General features: G+C 50.6%; 1 long non-coding RNA gene across 1 annotated transcript; it reads left to right on the top strand.

Moving 5' to 3' along the window:
• Nucleotides 1–613: 613 nt before the first annotated feature.
• LOC122457549 lies at nucleotides 614–19,828 on the top strand. Its single transcript, XR_006277121.1, has 3 exons — nucleotides 614–763; nucleotides 5,921–5,927; nucleotides 19,818–19,828. It is a non-coding gene; the product is annotated as an uncharacterized LOC122457549 (long non-coding RNA).
• The last annotated feature ends 843 nt before the right edge of the window (nucleotides 19,829–20,671 follow it).

Raw genomic sequence — 20,671 nt, 5'->3', positions numbered from 1 at the left:
ATCCCCTCGTTAAACCTGTAACACTCAGGGAAACTGAGTCCCACCCCCTCAGCATGCAAACCATTCAAAAAGCCAAGAAAATCCCCCACTTCATCACAGATGGATAGAAGAAGTGTCTGGGGATGGATGGATGAATAGAAGGAGTGTCTGGGGATGGATGGATGGATGGATGGATGGATGGATGGATGGATGGATGGATGGATGGATGGATGGATGGAGTGTCTGGGGACGGATGGATGGATGGATGGATGGATGGATGGATGGATGGAAGAAGTGTCTGGGGATGGATGGATAGATGGATGGAAGGAATGTCTGGGATGGATGGATGGATAGAAGGAGTGTCTAGATGGATGGATGGAAAGAAGGAGCATCTAGGGAGGGAGGGAGGGAGGGAGTGAGGTTGTGTCTGGGAATGGATGGATAGAAGGAGTGTCTGTGGATGGATGGATGGATGGATGGATGGATGGATGGATGGATGGATGGATGGATGGATGGATGGAGGTTTTGTCTGGAGATGGATGGATGGAATGTCTGGGAATGGCTGGAGGGATGAAGCTAGTCAGTGACTAACCCTCTTGAAGTGAACTAAGGGGGTTGGTGTGATACTCTGTACCTTGGGGGAACACCCAGCATCCCCATGTTCATCCTTCTAAAATGATTGTGTGGTATCCAATGCAAAATTGTCATGATGGGTGTCTTCAGAAGGCTCATGATGCACTGAGCATTGATGTTATAGTGATGTTGTAGTAAGTATTACACTAATGTTATATAATTTCATATATATAGTTATGAGACTGAAAATGTATCTTCCTGGCTTAAAATAAGACGAGGCAAAAACTCTCCTAGAGCAGAAAGGCAGTTCACACCTCATCAGGGCAGATATGACACAAATCCATCCCAGCCTCACAGGAACAAAGGATGCTGGCCTAGACAGCAACAAAAGGATCTGTTCGAGTGAGTCACCCCCTTCCTTTGGTCAGTCTGGGACTGCGATGAGGTAATGCTCACCTGACTCTGAAAGGTTTGGGGGGGAAGCCAAGAGGGAAAAAAGAACATGATAAAAGGGAGAGATGTTTGCCATGCTCTCTCTCTCTCTCCCACCTACATCTACAGAGACCACCTCCACCAAGCGACTGAAGCACTGATCAAAGGGGAGAGCCTGGCTGAAGAGCAACCAGCCAGCCTGTGGTGAGAAGCATCTAAGGCAGTGGTTCTCAAACTTTTGTACTGGTGACCCCTTTCACATAGCTAGCCTCTGAGTGCAACCCGCCCCCCCCCATAAATTAAAAACAGTTTTTTATATATTTAACACCATTATAAATGCTGGAGGCAAAGCAGGGCTTGAGGTGAAAGCTGACAGCTTGTGACCCCCCCATGTAATAACCTCATGACCCCCTGAGGAGTCCTGACCCTGAGTTTGAGAACCCCTCTTCTAAGGCTATGGCTACACTTGCAGATGTAGAGTGCCAGGAGTTAAACTCGCCCTCGGAGACAGCAGCAGGGAAAGCGCCGCTGTGTGTTTACACTGTCAACTGCAAGTGCAGTGGTGTGCCCACATTAGCAGCTCTTGCAATGCCATGGAGCGCAGTGCATTGTGGTAGCTATCCCAGTGTGCAAGTGGCTGCAGCATGCTTTTCAAATGTGGAGGTGGAGTGTGACAGGGAGGGTGTTGTGTGTATGTGGGGGGAGAGTCAGTGTGTTTTGGAGGACAGAGAGTGTGTCAGCATGCTGTTTTGTAAGTTCAGACAGCAGCAGATCCCCCCTGCCTCTCTCTCTCTCTCTCTCTCTCTCTCACATACACACATGCCTCCCTCAGCAGCAGCAGCATTCCACAGTGATGGTTGCTTTGTCCTGGAGCAGATAAGCAGCCCGCTGTCAGAAACGGAGCTTTGAAAGGGGATATCTGCATTCCTGCAGCCAGTTCAAAACAATGACTAGAGCAGCCACTTGACTTCAGGGGATTATGGGACGTTTCCGGAGGCCAATCACAGCACAGTAATGCAACACATCGTCCACACTGAGACCCTGGAACTCCAGCCTGGGTGCAGCAAGCTCTATGCTTCTTGTGGAGGTGGATTACCAAGGGTGCTCCAGCTGCAGAGTCCAGGCGCTCTATGTGCCTTGCCAGTGTGGACACCTCAGGAGTTAGGGTGCCTGGGGCTGATTTAATGCACTCTAACTTGCAAGTGTAGCCAAGCCCTACATTTGCAAGAACAATGAGGAGTCCAGTGGCACCTTAAAGACTAACAGATTTATTTGGGCATTATCTTTTGTGGGTAAAAACCCCACTTCTTCAGATGCATGGAGTGAAAATTACAGATACAGGCATAGTTATACTGGCACATGAAGAGAGGGGAGTTACCTTACAAGTGGAGAACCAATGCTGACAAGGCCAATTCAGTCAGGGTGGATGTGGTCCACTCCCAATAACGGATGAGGAGGTACCAATACCAAGAGAGGGAAAATTGCTTTTGTAGTGAGCCAGCCAATCCCAGTCCCTATTCAAGCCCAAGGTGCTAAAATTTGCAAAAGGAATTGTAATTCTGCAGTTTCTCTTTGAAGTCTGTTTTTGAAGTTTTTTTGTTGAAGGATGGCTATTTTAAAATCTGTTATTGAATGTCCAGGGAGATTGAAGTGTTCTACTGGCTTTTGTATGTTACCATTCCTTATGTCTGATTTCATAGAATCATAGAATATCAGGCTTGGAAGGGACCTCAGGAGGTCATCTAGTCCAATTCCCTGTTCAAAGCACGACCAATCCCCAACTAAATTAACCCAGCCAGGGCTTTGTCAAGCCTGACCTTAGAAACCTCTAAGGAAGAGGATTCTACCACCTCCCTAGATAACCCATTCCAGTGCTTCACCACCCTCCTAATGAAAAAGTTTTCCCTAATATCCAACTTAAACCTCCCCCACTGCAACTTGAGACCATTACTCCTTGTTCTGTCATCTGCTACCACTGAGAACAGTCTAGATCCATCCTCTTTGGAACCCCCTTTCAGGCAGTTGAAAGCAGCTATCAAATCCCCCCTCATTCTTTTCTTCTGCAGACTAAACAATCCCGATTCCCTCAGCCTTTCCTCATAAGTCATGTGTTCCAGCCCCCTAATCATTTTTGTTGCCCTCCACTGGAAACTTTCCAATTTTTCCACATCCTTCTTATAATGTGGGGCCAAAAACTAGACACAATACTCCAGATGAGGCCTCACCAATGTCAAATAGAGGGAAATGTTCACGACCCTCAATCTGCTGACAATGTTCCTACTTATACAGCCCAAAATGCAGTTAGCCTTCTTGGCAACAAGGGCACACTGTTGACTCATATTCAGCTTCTTGTCCACTGTAACCCATAGGTCCTTTTCTGCATTTGTGTCCATTTATTCTTTTACATAGAGACTGTCCAGTTTGGCCAATGTACATGGCAGAGGAGCATTGCTGGCACATGATGGCAGATATCACATTGATAGATGTGCAGGTGAATGAGCCTCTGATGGTATGGCTGGTTGGTTGGGTCCTCTGATGGTGTCGCTAGAGTCGATATGGGGACAGAGAAGGCAAAGGGGTTTGTTACAGGGATTGGTTCCTGGGTTAGTGTTTCTATGGTGTATAGCTGCTGGTGAGTATTTGCTTCAGGTTGGGAGGCTGTCTGTAAGAGAGGACTGGCCTGCCTCCCAAGGTCTGTGAGAGTGAGGGATCATTTTCCAGGATAAGTTGTAGATCGTTGATGATGTGCTGGAGAGCTTTTAGCTGGGGGCTGTACGTGATGGCCAGTGGTGTTCTGTTATTTTCCGTATTGGGCCTGTCCTGTAGTAGGTGACTTCTGGGTACTAGTCTCACTCTGTCAATCTGTTTCCTCACTTCCTGAGGTGAGTATTTTAGTTTTAAGAATGCTTGATAAAGATCTTATAGGTGTTTGTCTCTGGGTTTTTTACCCATGAAAGCTTATGACCAAATAAATCTGTTTGTCTTTAAGGTGCCACCAGGCTCCTCATTGTTTTTGTGGATACAGGCTAACATGGATACCACTCTGATACTTAAGTTTATAAGGGCATTGAAAGTGTTAAGATCCATTTAGAATGCATTTTGCTTTCATTTCATTTGACCAAATCTGACTTCTTATGCTTTGCCTTATAATCACTTAAAATTTATCTTTATAGTTAATACATCTATTTGTTTATGCAACCTGAAGCAGCACATTTGGTTTGAAGCGTGTCAGAGACTCCCCTTGGGATAACAAGCCTGGTACATATCAATTTCTTTGTTAAATTGATAAACTCATATAAGCTTGGAGCGTACAGCAGGCATAAGTGGACACTGCAAGACAGCAGTTCCCAGGATTGTGTCTGGGACTTGGGGTATTGGTTAGTGTCATTCAGTTGCAAGTACCCGGGAGCCCCTTACATGGAAGAGGCTGTGCGTGAACAGCCCAAGATCCAACATTCCCTCAAAACTTGCCACCTCTTTACCCCTCATCCCTTTTCCCAAGAAAATCTTTCATATTGTTTACATGTTCCCCATTACTCATACCAATATCCCCCTTAAGATTCCTAAATTTAACTCTATGTTTCAGGGGTAATCTGAAAACTTTGCAAAACAGTATCTTTAAATGTACAATAGTCTAAAGCATCTTCAATAGGCATTCTACTGAATACATTTCGAGCTTTACCAGTTAATTTTGCAATCAGGGAAGGAACTTTCTTATCATCAGGGATTTCATGTAGTACACACAGCCTTTGAAAGTAGTCAGATATTCAGTAATATCATCGTCCTCACTTTATGCAGGACATAAGTGTTCCCACTTGTGGATTTTTGGAGTGATGGGAGTCATTGAGGTTGGGGGGGTCTGGTTCTGCTTCTCTAGCAGGTCCAGCTGGTGTTTTCACTCTCTCTCTCTTTCTCTTTCTTCCCGCTCTTTTTCTTCCATGGCCTTTCTGTGGGCAGCCTCCTCCCTGGCTACCTCCCTCACTGCCTCTGCCTCCATAGTTTCCCTGGCTGCAGCTGGTTCTTTGAGCCTTATTTCTGCCTGCCATATGTGAAACTTGTGGTCCTTTGCCTTCTCTGCAGCTTCCAGTCTGGCCAGCTCTAGTTTTGTAACTGCCTCACTGGTAGTCATTTTCCTGCTTGCTTGTGCTTATTTCCCTCACCCGAAATAAACAAACAGAAAATAAGAGAATTGTGACCTCCTCCTGACTGTTCTTAGCCACTGCACTTCAGACTCACTTAAAATCACAAATATCAGTGCTTAAAGTGTGAACTCCACTTGGAATAACAAGTCATACATACACCCTGCTCGCTGCCCCACTGTGACGTTCCTCTCTGGTGTTATCCAGACTGTTGATCTGCTAGGCCCCCAATCCTTGACTCTGGGAGCCAGCCTTACCCTGCTCCGCTGTGAGAACCCCCACTCCTGGGCTGTTCACACACAACCTCTGCCATGTAAGCAAGAAAGATTCTGGGTGGACTCCTACTGAAGGTCGAAACAACAGACTGGACTTCTACATAGAGTGCTTCCGCCGACGTGCATGGGCTGAAATTGTGGAAAAGCAGCATCACTTGCCCCATAACCTCAGCCGTGCAGAGCACAATGCCATCCACAGCCTCAGAAACAACTCTGACATCATAATCAAAAAGGCTGACAAAGGAGGTGCTGTCATCATTATGAACAGGTTGGAATATGAACAAGAGGCTGCTAGGAAGCTCTCCAACACCACTTTCTACAAGCCATTATCCTCTGATCCCACTGAGGGTTACCAAAAGAAACTACAGCATTTGCTCAAGAAACTCCCTGAAAAAGCACAAGAACAAATTTGCACAGAAACACCCCTAGAACCCCGACCTGGGGTATTCTATCTGCTACCCAAGATCCATAAACCTGGAAATCCTGGACGCCCCATCATCTCAGGCATTGGCACCCTGACAGCAGGATTGTCTGGCTATGTAGACTCCCTCCTCAGGCCCTACGCTACCAGCATTCCCAGCTATCTTCGAGACACTACTGACTTCCTGAGGAAACTACAATCCATCGGTGATCTTCCTAAAAACACCATCCTGGCCACTATGGATGTAGAAGCCCTCTACACCAGTATTCCACACAAAGATGGACTACAAGCCGTCAGGAACAGTATCCTCGATAATGTCACAGCAACCCTGGTGGCTGAATTTTGTGACTTTGTCCTCACCATAACTATTTCACATTTGGGGACAATGTATACCTTCAAATCAGCGGCACTGCCATGGGTACCCGCATGGCCCCACAGTATGCCAACATTTTTATGGCTGACTTAGAACAACGCTTCTTCAGCTCTCGTCCCCTAATGCCCCTACTCTATTTGCACTACATTGATGACATCTTCATCATCTGGACCCATGGAAAAGAAGCCCTTGAGGAATTCCACCAGGATTTCAACAATTTCCATCCCACCATCAACCTCAGCCTGGACCAGTCCACACAAGAGATCCACTTCCTGGACACTACGGTGCTAATAAGCGATGGTCACATAAACACCACCCTATATCGGAAACCTACTGACCGCTATTCCTACCTACATGCTTCCAGCTTTCATCCAGATCACACCACACGATCCATTGTCTACAGCCAAGCTCTACGATATAACCGCATTTGCTCCAACCCCTCAGACAGAGACAAACACCTACAAGATCTCTATCATGCATTCTTACAATTACAATACCCACCTGCTGAAGTGAAGAAACAGATTGACACAGCCAGAAGAGTACCAGAAGTCACCTACTACAAGACAGGCCCAACAAAGAAAATAACAGAACGCCACTAGCCATCACCTTCAGTCCCCAACTAAAACCTCTCCAACGCATCATCAAGGATCTACAACCTATCCTGAAGGACGACCCATCACTCTCACAGATCTTGGGAGATAGGCCAGTCTTTGCTTACAGACAGCTCCCCAACCTGAAGCAAATACTCACCAGCAACCACACACCACACAACAGAACCACTAACCCAGGAACCTATCCTTGCAACAAAGCCCATTGCCAGCTCTGTCCACATATCTATTCAGGGGACACCATCATAGGGCCTAATCTCATCAGCCACACTATCAGAGGCTCGTTCACCTGTGCATCTACCCATGTGATATATGTCATCATGTGCCAGCAATGCCCCTCTGTCATGTACATTGGCCAAACTGGACAGTCTCTACGTAAAAGAATAAATGGACACAAATCAGATGTCAAGAATTATAACATTCAAAAAGCAGTTGGAGAACACTTCAATCTCTCTGGTCACTTGATTACAGACCTAAAAGTGGCAATACTTCAACAAAAAAACTTCAAAAACAGACTCCAACGAGAGACTGCTGAACTGGAATTAATTTGCAAACTGGATACAATTAACTTAGGCTTGAATAGAGACTGGAAGTGGATGGGTCATTACACAAAGTAAAACTATTTCCCCATGTTTATCTCTCTCCCCCCACCCGGTTCCTCAGACGTTCTTGTCAACTGCTGGAAATGGCCCATCTTGATTATCACTACAAAAGGTTTTTTCCCCCCCGCTCTCCTGCTGGTAATAGCTCACCTTAAGTGATCATTCTGGTTACAGGGTGTATGGTAATACCCATTGTTTCATGTTCTCTGTGTATATAAATCTCCCCACTGTATTTTCCACTGAATGCATCCGATGAAGTGAGCTGTAACTCACGAAAGCTTATGCTCAAATAAATTTGTTAGTGTCTAAGGTGCCACAAGTCCTCCTTTTCTTTTTGCCATGTAAGCTGCTCCCCGCTACTTGCAACTGAATGACACTAACCAATACCCCCATTCCCAGACACAATCCTGGGAACCGCCATCTTGCAGTGTCCATTATGCCCGCTGGACTCTCCAAGCTTATATAAGTTTGTCAATTTAACAAAGAAATTGATATGTACCAGGCTTTTTTTCCCAAGGGGAGTCTCTGACACACTGCAAACCAAACACACTGCTTCAGGTTGAATAAACAAACAAACAGATTTATTAACTATAAAGATAGATTTTAAGTGATTATAAGTCAAAGCATAAAAAGTCAGATCTGGTCAAATGAAATGAAAGAAAAACGCATTCTAAATGGATCTTAACACTAGCAGTGCCCTTACAAACTTAGATGCTTTTCACCACAGGCTGGCTGATTGCTCTTCAGCCAGGCTCTCCCCTTTGATCAGCACTTCAGTCGCTTGGTGGAGGTGGTGTCTGTAGATGTAGGTGGAAGAGAGAGAGAGAGAGAGCATGGCAAACATCTCTCCCTTTTATCATGTTCTTTCTTCCCTCTTGGCTTCCCCCCCCCCACCTTTCAGAGTCATGTGAGTATTATCTCATCGCAGTCCCAGACTGACCAAAGGAAGGGGGTGACTCACTCAAACAGATCCTTTTGTTGCTGTCTAGGCCAGCGTCCTTTGTTCCTGTGAGGCTGGGCTGGGTTTGTGTTATACCTGCCCTGATGAGGTGTGAACTGCCTCTCTTCTCTTCGAGACTTTTTGCCTGGGTTTATTTTAAGCCATGAGGATATATTTTCAGCCTCATAACTATATACATGAAATTATAACCTATAACCTTACTATAACATTGTGCAACAACAATCACTATCACATCACTATAACAACAATGTTCAGTGCATCATGAGCCTTCCGAAGACACCCGACATGACAAACTTTGCATTGGATACCACACAATCATTTTACAAGGATGAACATGGGGATGTAGGGGTTCCCCCGAGGTACAGAGCATCACAGAGTGTCTGGGGATGGAGGGAGGGTGGGAGGTTGTGTCTGGGGATGGATGGATGGATGGATGGATGGATGGATGGATGGAGTGTCTGGGGATGGATGGATGGATGGAAGGAGTGTCTGGGAATGGCTGGAGCAACAGTAATGGTGCCTGCTGTCTTCTGCACACTCTGAAAGCCGGTCTGCACATCTTGCCAGGTATTTCCCAGCAGGCTGGAGGAGTTGGTTCCCAGAGGATCCCAGCTCTCTCGGCCAGTTGGGATCCTGATCTCTGGTGTCCCATGGTCCCCCAGCCAGTGAGGGATCGGGAAGCTCCAGGCTCTCTGATGCTAGCCTTGTCTCTGGAGCCTGCTTTCCCATCAGTCACGGGCCGGTTTGGATCAGGGCTGGGGCAGATTGCCAGGAAATACCTCAGAGATGATCTGCCAGGGAGGGTCCAAAGCAGAGCTGCTCTAACAACCCAGCAGTGACTCTGCCAACTAAAGGGACACGCTCACTCCCTCGTGCTCCAGGCGATTGTGCTCTTTGTTGCACACATGGATTGGCACAGCTGCTGGGGATTCATGCCCATGCTCACCAACCTGTGTTTTACCAATGATCGCACGAGTCCGTAAAGTGCACTTTAAATGTTCTCCCCACCACCTAATAAGGGAGCTGACAAGCCATGACTTCAATGACTGGCTATGCATCATGAACCACAGAAGGCAATTAGCCAATGGGATTGGTTTGCAAAAAAGACTCCATTGGCCGAAGTACCTTTTGCCAGTGTATGGGTGGGGCTTGGAGCAGGCAGACCAATGATTGGGGTTTGCATTTGCAGCACATGTTCCTTGTAATGAAACTTTCTGCTGCTCTGCTATGATGCCTGGTGGGCAAGAGCAGAGCCCCAGAGCAGGGGCAGGGGAAGCCTCTGAGCTGCCATAGGGTTGCGCTCCCATCCGCCCGCTCTTCAAGGCAGAGTCCAGCCTCAGCCCATGTGCCAGGTCCCCAGATCACAATGGCACCAAGGCCACAGCTGAGAAAGCCAAAGGGCCATCGTGTGGCTACCAAGGCATTGTCTCCCTCAGAGCCCTGAGCCCGTAGGGTCCTTGTCTCTCCAGCAGTGCTCTTCACCTAGCAGTCGCAATGCAGGGGGCATGTTAGCCTGGGGGAAACTGAGGCACAGAGAGGGGAAGCATCCCATGTGTCATTAACCCCCATGCTGGAGTGGTCTTGCTTTGTGGCTCTGGGATCTGGAAGCACAGCTGCTGCCCAGCGCAGAATTGGGGGGACGGAGCTCCAGGCCATGTGGCAGGGACGGGAGAGCAGGGAAACCAGGCTGAACCATTCCCCCAACTCGCTGTGTCAGCGCAGCAGGCCCTCGTTACCCATTGCCAGCCCAGCTGTGCACTGGGCCTGAAACAGGGCAGAGGTGACACTCTCCCACTGGAGGTACAAAGGTTTCCCTCCAGCCACGTCTCCGAGGAGCTCGTCCCAGGAGAGCAAAACAGAGCTGACAGCCCTAGAGACCACTGGCCTCTATCCATGGGTCATGAGCAGCAGCAGGCAAAGGGTAACATGCTGAGTGGGTGTTTCACAGCCCCCTCTGCTAGCTGAGCCACGCATAGGATAACAACCTACTCTTGCCAGAAGCTCTGGGAGTTGCTACTTTAGCTCAAGTGGCTGCTTACAGCTGAGCTAAGACCTAACAAAGTTGGATGTCATAGATTCGTAGATTCCAAAGCCAGAAGAGACCAATGTGATTATCTTGTCTGATCCTCTGCATAGCACCAGCCAGAGACCTGCCCTAAAATAATGTCTAGCTCTGGTCTGTTAGAAAAAAGGCCAGTCTTGATTTAAGAATGGCCAGTGATGGAGAGTCCACCACAGCCCTGGGCAAATTGTTCCCATGGTTAATTACTGTCACTGGTACAAATGTCCATCTCGTTTCCAGTAGGGATTTGTCTAGCTTCGACTTCCCACCCTTGGATCATGTGAGAACTTCCTTTGCTAGACTGAAGAGCCCAGTATTAATTATTCGTTCCCCATGTAGGTATTGACAGACTGGGATCAAGTCACCCTTTCACCTTCTCCTTGTTGAGCTAAATAGATGGAGCTCCTGGAGCCTCTCACTCTGCGGCAGGTTTTCCAAGCGTTTCATCATTCTCATGGCTCTTCTCTGCCCCCCTCTCCAATTTATCACCATCCTTCTTGAATTGTGGGCACCAGACGTGGATGCCAGATCCCAGCAGTCGTCACACCAATGCTCAATGCAGGGGTAAATTCACCTCCCTGCTCCAACCTGACATTCCCCTGTTCATGCACCCCAGGGTCTCATTACCCCTTTTGGCCCCTGTATCACATAGGGAACTCGTGTTCAGCTGATTCTCCACCACGCCCCCCAAATCTGTTTCAGAGTCTCTGCTTCCCAGGGTCTAGTCCCCAGCTTGTCAGTTGGGCCGGCGTGCCATGTGCACATTACCTGTCCCCTTCATTATCTCCCTCTCCCCCAGACTTTGGGTCACCTGCAAGCTTCATCAGTTTCATCAGTTCATTAGTGATGATTTTATTTCCTCTGCCCAGTGATTAATAAAGATGTTAACTAGCCCAGGGCCAAGAACTGATCCCAGTACGACCTCACTGGAAACACGCCTGCTTGATGACCATGCCCTGTTCACAGCTACATTTTGAGACCTCTCAGTTAGTCAGTTTACAGGACTCCCCGATTACTATGGCAGCTGAGGTCAGGGCTCCCAGTCTTAACAGGCACAGGAGAAATGGAGGCACTGACAGGGGAGTGATTTGTCTGGGCCAGTAGAGGAGCCAGGACTAGAATCCGGCTCTCCTAACTCCTGATCGAGCTCGTCCCCTCCCTGGTGAGATGCTTGCTGATGCTTGGTCTCCACAGCAGAGCTGCCAGCCTCTGAACGCTGGCTCTTCCTCCTCTCCAGTTTGTATCTAGACTGGGGTGTGCCCAGGTAACTATAGTAATGCTCCCATCTCGGGATCCACACTCAGGGTCATCGCCCCCATTTCACAGATGGGAAAACTGAGGCATGGAGCGACAGCAGACCCTGCCCAGCAGCCTCACATGCAGAGTCAATGGGGGCTGTGTGACTCATTGGCCAATTTACTCCAGTTCAGCAAACCCCGTTTGAAGGCTGCTGTGTGGGCCCCCACCAGGACTCACCGGGCTTTAATCACGAAGGGTTGGAGCCTGCGACAAGCAGGAGGGCAAGTCTGCACCCGCCGATGCACAGGTGCTCACTCCCTGCAGTTAACTGGCGAGCAGTTCACTCCAGGCAAAGGCCCCCACCAGGGCCTAGGAGGGTTGTGGGTAGAACTCTGGGGGTTTAGGCACTTATACAATCTCACTAGGCACCTCTTCAGGTGCCTTTGCACCTCCTGGCCCAGATCTCCTGCCAACCCTTTCTTTGGCTTACCCACGAGAGTGTGGTCCCATAGGACCCCACATTGTCCTTCATCCCCACTGTTTTTCTCCCAATGACCCTCCAGCACCTCGGAACCAGTGTGCCATTATGGGGCTGATTCAGAGGTAGATGCAAGACATGTCCCTTGGACTAGCCCACCCATGGGGCACTGTCCTTCCTGATCTTGTTTGCCGGCCACTTTCTCAGAGCCGTGCCCAAATGCATGCCCTCTCCAGCACATTCCCCATCAGTCCCTGGCACATGCAATTCCTTCGCCGCCATCCCCGACTGCTGGTGCATTGTGTGGATTCCTCACCACCGGGGCTGGCTTCCAATGCCTTTTTTAATTATAATTAATTAATGTCCATCATTTGCATGGGGCACATTTCCTTGGTGCTGTATAATTACAAGGCGGCTGCAGTAGGTTAGCGAAATGTCCTGTGCGGAGACACTAATGCCCCTTTCCAGAGCTCCTTGTCAAGCCCACGCCGGGGATAACCGGCAAGGAGCTGGGCCCTGGACGTCTAGCCACCCGCAATGGAGATGGGAGGAGATCATCTACAAAACGGGGGAAGGGGGGGCAGCACTTCCTCTTATCACAGAGCACCTAGAGCAGGGCTCTCCGAGATTCCAAAGCCAGACAGGACCATGGTGATTATCATCTGGCCCCCCTGTAGAGCACTGGCCAGAGACCTGCCCCACAGTCATTCCTAGCACGGAGCTGTTCGAAAAATGCCCCACCTTGATTTCAAAATTGCCAGTGATGGAGACTCCACCACGACCCTGGGTAAATTGTTCCCATGGGTTAATTACTCTCACTGGTAAAAATGTACACCTTATTTCCAGTCTGAATTTGTCTAGCTTCAACTTCCGAATCCAGCCATTGGATTGTTTGAGATCTTCCTCTGCGAGGCTGAAGAGCCCAGTATTAAATATTTGTTCCCCCTGTAGGTACTGCTAGGCTGGGATCATGTCACTTGGCCTTCTCTTTGTTAAACTAAATAGATTGAGCTCCCCAAGTCATGTTTTCTAATCCTTGAATCATTCTCGTGGCTCTTCTCTGCCCCCTCTCAATTTATTAACATCCTTCTTGAACTGTGGGCACCAGAACTGGACACAGGATTCCAGCTGCAGATGCACCAGTGGCAAATAGAGAGGGAAAATCACCTCTCTCCTCCTCAAGATTCCTCTGTTTGTGCATCCCAGAATCTCATTAGCCCATTTGGCCCCAGAGTTGCACTGGGAGCTCATGTTCGGTTGATTCTCCACCACGCCCCACAAATCTGTTTCAGAGTTGCTACTTTCCAGGGTACCGGCTCCCAGCCTGCCAGTCCCGCCTGCATGTTTTGTTCCCAGATGTGCACATGTACATTTACCCAGCGATGCAGATCATTCTGTATCAGTGATCCATCTTCTTTGTTATTTCCCACTCCCCCAATTCTTGTGTCATCTGCAAACTTTATCAGGGATGATTTTAGATTTTCTTCAAGGTCATTATTATCAAAATGTTAAATAGCAGGTGGCCAAGAGCTGATCCCCACGGGATCCCACTGGAAACACGCCTGCTGTAAGATGACTCCCCATTTACAATTACTTTTGAGATGTATTAGTTAGCCAGTTTTTAATTCATTGAATGTGCACCATGTTCATTTTATATCTTTCTAGTTTTTTAATGAAAATGTCATGCAGTACCAAGTCACATGCGTGCTCAAGTCTAAGTATATTATATCACCATATTACCTTTATCAATCAAATTGTAATCTCTTCAAAAGAAAAGATATCAAGTTTGTTTGATGGGATCTATTGTCCATAAACCCCTGCTGATTGGCATTAATTATATGACCTTCCTTTAATTCCAGTCAAGTCCCATATCAGCTGCTCCATTATCTTGCCCAGGATTGATGTCAGACTGACAGGCCTATAATTACTTGGGTCATTCCATTTACCCTTTCATAGTATTGGCATGACATCAGCTTTTTTCCAGTCTTCTGGAACTTCCCCAGGGCTCCAAGACTTATTGAAAATGAATATTAGGAGTCCCACTTGCTCCTCAGGCAGCTCTTTTAAACTCTTGGATGGAAGTTCTCTGGAGCTATTCATTTTAAAAGGTCCAACTTTACTAGCTGCTGTTTAACATTCTCGTGAGATACTAGTGCAATGGAAAGAGTGTTATTATAGGATGTGACTACATCACATGTTCCCCAAATACAGAACAGAAATATGTATTGAACTCTTCTGCCTTATTATTGATAGCTCTACCATTGCCATCTAGTAATATACTTTTAAGAAATCCTTCTTACTGTCCTTAACTCTGCAGGCCACAACTCTTGCTTTGCTTCATTGTGCTGAGTGCTGTACAGACAAGTCAGTAGCAGAGCAGGGAATAGAACCCAGGAGTCCTGCTCTAACCAGCAACACACGTTTTCCTCCTACAGCTGCAGGCAGGAGTCCTGATTCCTATCTTCCTTCACAAGACCCCACTCCTGAACCCAGGAGTCCTGACACTTTGTCCCCTGCTCTAATCACTAGCTATTGTCCCCCCGCCCCTAAGGACTTACCGTGTGAATAAACAATGGGTGGGGAGGGGAAACAGAGGCAGCAAGTGACAGAGCTGGGATTAGAACTCAGGTCCCCAGAGCCCCAGGCCACAGTTTTAGGTACGGGACTGGGGATCTCTACTAGCCAGCAGCTTGAAGTTCTGACCCATCGCTGATGCCCTCTGGAGGATGAATCTGTTACAGCAGCCATCCCCCTCTGGCCCAGTGAGACCCCTTTGCTGCAGCCCAGGGTCGGATCTGGGGCAGGGACATGCCCCCCTCTCTCCCCCCCCCCCCCGCCCACACATACAGCAGGAGCTCTTCAGGCGCTACCGTAATGACAGGAATATAATAGAGTCTCATGAAACAGGGACCTGGGCCCGCAGCGCTAGCCTCGTGGCCCACGCCTGGTGCATTGTGGGTACTGGACTTCTCTCTCTGGTTATGGTTTAGCAGCTCCTTCGCCCTGCACTGAAATTCTTGGGAGGAGATTGGCTCAGAAAAAGCTGTTTGGCCACAGAGACGCTGGCACGGCAGGAATAATAAGAGGACAGGACAGAGAGGCCCGAGCCCCCAGCGGGGACAATAGCTGACTTATTCAGGACTGGTTTCTCCTGTACACAACTCATTGTGGCAGCTGGGGGGAGTCAGCAAGGGGGAGTCAGCAAAGGGGAGTCAGAGGCTGCTGAGTTTAAGGCAGTGCTGAGAAATACCTGGCAAAGGGCAGGTAGGTCATTAATGTGCTGGAGCTGGATCGGCACAGGAGAAGGTCGGGGGGAGGTGACAGAAAAAAGAAATCTCTTGCAAGGCCAAATGCTGCTACGGTGCATCTGTATCAGAGGCTGCACCCGTGGGAGCTGATCCCAGCCCGGGTTAAATCTCTTCACTGGAATATTCGTGTTCTAGTCATTTCAAGGGCATTAAGGGAGCATAGCAGCCTTGCAGTTCATTGGTCCATCCAGTCCAGTCTCCCACCTCCAGTGGAGGTCACCAGACAATTGTTTATGCTTCAGAAGAAAGTGGGAAGTTCCCTGGCCCTGGAGCCAATCGAGCAACGGTTGGTGCCTGACCCCACCCAGCAGTGATCGGCTGACACCCTGGAGCATGAGATCTGATTAGTCCTCCTCAGGCTGAGCAGCTACCAGTGCTATTATTGGTCATGGTCTGCTTCAGTGGTGAGTTCCACAGGTTGGTCCCACGCTATTCCCTGGTGATGCACCTGCCAGTCATGTCATTATGTGCCCCTTCTTCTTGTATGCCAATGAGACTCTGGGTTGGAATTGATCCAATGGATACTAAGGCACAGCTAATAATAATTCTTTGCCTTTCCTTATTGAAGGGATCTGAGCATTTCACAGACATGATCAGTGCAAATTCTCAGCACCCGGGGCTGAGAGGAGTGAGGTAAGAAGGTGAAGTGACTTGTACGAGATCACTAGTAAGCAGACGGGAGCAGAACGCAGGAGTCCTTCTCTAATCAGTAGATACTGCCATCCTCCCAGAGCCAGGAATAGACCCAGGCCAGTAGACCCCACTTCCCTCATCACCCCTGCTTTTACCTCTAGGTCACAGTCTCCTCACAGAGCTGGCACTAGAACCCAGGAGTCCTGTTGCCCTGGCCCGCTCTAGTCCATGGTGCCTCTCCTCTTAGCAGCTGTGTGATGATGCTGCTGGGAAGTTCTGGGGTGCTCCATGGCTGTCAGCAGCAGCTCCCACACAGAGATTTGAACAGCCCTCTATCCCTAGGCCAGGCCGCGTGGGCATGAAATGCCGCCTGTCCGCATTCCATGTGGGCAGAGACCCGGTGAGTCTCACTCGCCCTGGCCTGCCGCGCTGAGCTGCTGTCATTTCCCGCTGCACGGGGCATTTCCCCTGCCCACAACCCCATGTCCTACCCTGTGGGGGCTTTGGTAGCTGAGATGAGCGAGCAGGGGCCATGGGGCAGCAGCTGAAAGCAGCTCTTAGGGAGCGAGGGGTGCCGGTCCAAGATGGGGGATGGGAGCGGGGCAGGGTGGCTGGTTTTGCTTTGAACGTACCCACACGCAGAGAAGATCTGAGTACTGATCCCCAGAGACAGGGAATAGGGGAGCGAGCCAGGGGGTAGAAAGGGGAGATTGGGACTTTCTGTTCTCCCGGCCTCCTGACACCAGCGCAATGAGACAGAACGGTGGGAAATTCACAGCCAGTGCAAGGAAACATGCCAGGAGCTTGGCCTATGGAACTCTCTGCCACAGGGAGCTGCAGGGGTCAGGAGCTTCACAAGAGCTGAGCAGGAACTGGACGGCGCGACTCTCTGGAGTGATAGGCATGAATGACAACATCCTGCTTCAGGGCACAAGCCCTGTTAGGGTTCAGGAGGAGACCTCATGTAGGGGGCAGGGTCCATGGGCCACTGGACTGACCGGGCCTCGAGTCTAATCCGACTGGGGTAGGCCTGGGCTCCATTTAGCAACACCGCCTGCTGGAAGCGATGCCTGCAGCTCAGGGGGAGCCAGCCAAAGCCACAGGTGTGTGAAACCCCCAGGTGGGATGAGGGGCAAGAGCACCTGATGGCCCAGCACTGCTCATCCCAATGGTCCTCTGGCACGCTCAACTCCACAGCATCTCCGGTCTCAGGATCAGGGCACAGGGCGCAGGGCAGCGAAACCCTTTGGGACGACGTGGGTCGCCCCGAAGGCAGGGGAAATAGGGGCAAGGCGGGGGAGGCTACTGGGGGGCAGGTTAACAGCATCAGCACTCACTGCAGCATGTCCTTGGAGCAGGCAGGTCATGCGGTGGGGAAATGGGCAGGGACAGGGAAAGTGGGAGAACATGGTGTGAAGGGCAGAGAGAGAAGGTCCCCTTGGGAGACTAATGAGTGTGTTTGTGTGTGTGTATGGTATATACGGCTGCATGAGTGAAAGAGTGTGTGTGCATGAACCTGCAGAACTCTGTGCGTGTGTTTCTGTATTGTGTGTACTGCCTGTGTGTACTGTGTGTGTGTGTGTGTGCTATGGGCATGAGCCTTCAATACTGCATGTGTATGGGCTGGGTGTCTACTCTAAGGGGGGGAGGTGCTGGATGCGTATTCTGGGTGTGTGCTGTGGGTGTGTTTGTGTGTCTACTATGTGACACCAGAAGTTGTTGTATCTCTTGCACCTGCATTTGGCCTGCAGGAGTGGGTATTTGTGTGTGGAAGTGAGTGCCCAGGTGTGCATGTCAGTGTGTGAGCAGCGGGGGAGTGACATGTGAGCAAGGGCAGGCGGATGTGCAGGGAGGACAACAGGGGGTGCACAGTGCGAAAGGGGCAGCCCAGGGGTATATGGCAGCCTCTCTGGGACCAGCCGGCCCTCCCGCCAGGTCTGGCTGGGCGCTCAGATGAAGGGAGACAGGTGGGCAAGGGAAGGAAAATCAGCAGCCGACTTTTGCGAAAGGGGGGTTTTGCCTTCCCCACAAGCTCCTGGTTCCCAGCCTCAAACTCATGAATTTCCCCCCCACTGAAAAAGGAAGCCAGCTCCCCTTTCCGTCCACAGGGCTGAAGCCAAACGACCCTCAATCAAGATGGCTGCCACGTCCTTACATTCTGGGCACGTGAAAGTGAGGCTGCCCGTACTAAACATGGCCACCATTGTGCTTTCAATGGACCAGAAGCTGGCTGTGGCCAGGGAGCTGGAGACAGACCAGCCCTATGGCCCAAGGCCCGGGCAGGGCATGGTGACTGCCTTTGATTCTCCCGCTGCTCATCAGCCAGCCTCTTCTCCTGCCCTCAGAGGCAGCGTAGCCTGGTGGGGCACGCCAGACCTGGGTGCTATGCCCGGCCCTGCTGCTGACCGTGGCTCAGTGTCCTGGCTCAGTGCCTCAGTTTCCCCTCCCACCCTTTGTCTATTCAGCCGATGAGCTCCTTGGGGCAGCACCTGGCATGCCAGGGCCCAGTCTCTTAGGTCCTCCTCGAGCAGAAATAATCCCTGGAAAGGGCCCTGCTCAGCGGAACAAGAGCCAGCGGCCGGAAGTCAAAGCTGGAGAAATTCAGACTGGAAATTTGGAGGGGGCTCAACCGCCGCATCGGCTTCCCCAGGACATGGGTGGAGTGCTCCCAGGCCTGGGGCTATGCAGGCTGGATCACAACAGGCCTGTCCGGCCCTGGATGCTCGGCACACTCCCCCGCCGCGGCGGGTGGACGATTTGGCAGCTCCGGCTCCTCACGAGCACCGGGCCCGGCTGCATTGCATGGCTGCTGAGTGATACATGGCAGCCGGAGCCTCCTGTCAGCGCCTGACAGGCGGAAGATAAACAGCCCCCTGTTAAATCTCACTTAATGCTGATGTTTATAAATTTATTCGGCTTGTGTTTACTGAGTCGAGAGAATGCGGCTAATAACATAACGTGCTTCATCTCACAGGGCCCTGCTAATGGGAATGCAAAGCACAGCTGAATTTTTTTTCCCCATTTGCTATTTTATTTGTGGGTGGGGGCGTTTGTTGAGGGTTTTAATCTGTCGTAAAGCTGCCAGCAACGGCTCCCTTCCGGCAGCGCCCCAGGTACCCAGTTAGCCTGCAGAGCCTCTGCTGGGGCAGGGGTGGCTTGTGGGACCTGCTGAGCAGGCTGGGGTTTGATCAGTCTGTGGATGGGAGACCTCCGGGAACTCCTGAAGGTTGCATTGGAGCAAGGGGGTGGGGGGGACTTCTTGATGCAGTCGGGGGGCTCTCAGATAAGGAGTCGGTCTGGATTCCTGGGCGGGGGAGGGGCAGTCTGGACTGGTGGGCAGAGCACCAGGCTGGGACTCTGGTGAACAGTGTTCTATTCCTGGGTGACCATAGGCAAATCCCTCCTGTTCTGTGCCTCAGTTTCCTCTCCTGCTCTGTGTGTCTTGGCTATGTAGAGGGTGAGCTTTGGGGATGGGGAGCAGGGACTGTCTCTGTCCATGTGTCTGCAGCATCTAGCACCTTGGCCTTAGTGGGGACTGCTCGCTTCCTGACCTGGGGCATCTCAACTCGGGGGCCTGACATTCAGGCTGTGGCTGGACTCCAGAGCAGGACTTGTCCCCTCCCAAGGATTCAGCACTTGCCTTGTTCCGACAGCATTGTTCTTCTGCCCACAGAAGTGTGGGGAGCCTGGGGCCGGGCTACCAGGAACTGTGGGTCAGGAGTGAGGGGCACCAGCAGAGTGGGAGGAGCCCAGGGTTGGGGTAGCAGAGGATGCAGGTTGGGTTGGCTGAGGTTTGGCTTTGAAAACATGGCCCAACCAGACTTGTGGAAGGAAGGAGCTGGGAGCCAGGACTCCTGGGTTCTCTCCCCAGAGCTGGGAGGGGAGTTGAGTGGAATGGTTAGAGACAGGGGGCTGGGTTCTGTTGACTGCCATCACAGCTCTGTGCCTCCCTTTCCCCAATCTATGAAGTTGGGAGGATGGGGCTCACCCACCTCTCTGGGAGGGGTGATGTTAGTAAAACCCTTGGGGATCTGGGAATGGATAAAACACCAGTATAAAATGGCACATAAGCCCCGCTCAAAACTGGACTAGAACCCAGGAGCCTTGGCTGCCAGCCCCCCCTGCTCTAACCCACATCCCTCTCCCAGAGCTGGGGCTCGAACTCAAGAGTCCTGGCTCCTCGGTCGGCTTCCTTTCCAGGCAGGCTGCTTTGCTCGGCTCTGGCTGGGGCTAGCTGTCCTGCATGCTGGGAATCCCCGGTCTCGGCCCAGCCCCTGGGAGCTTTTCCCTCTCTGCTGAGCTGCCAGCATGGAAAATGCCCCTTGCTCTTTGGGGGGGAGCTGAGCTGGGGGAGTCCAGCCTCCCCTTTGTTCTCTCATCCCCTCCCACTTCCTCTGCCCAGCTGCCTCCAGCGACCTTTCCCCACCCCCAGGATGTCCCTCAAAGGCCTGGGGGCTGGTTAATGGCCTGGCTGCAGGGCGCTCACAAAGCCCGCCTGGAGCCTTTGTGCAGCCAACAATGGGCAGCGCCTCAGCCGTGGCACCACCGCACTGCTGTCTGGCAGCCAGCGTTGCTGTGGCGAAGGGGG

The sequence above is a fragment of the Dermochelys coriacea genome, chromosome 26 (assembly GCF_009764565.3).
Source record: "Dermochelys coriacea isolate rDerCor1 chromosome 26, rDerCor1.pri.v4, whole genome shotgun sequence".
NCBI lineage: Eukaryota > Metazoa > Chordata > Testudines > Dermochelyidae > Dermochelys > Dermochelys coriacea.
Note: the sequence above shows the minus strand (reverse complement) of the source record. Positions and strands in the feature narration are given on the sequence as shown.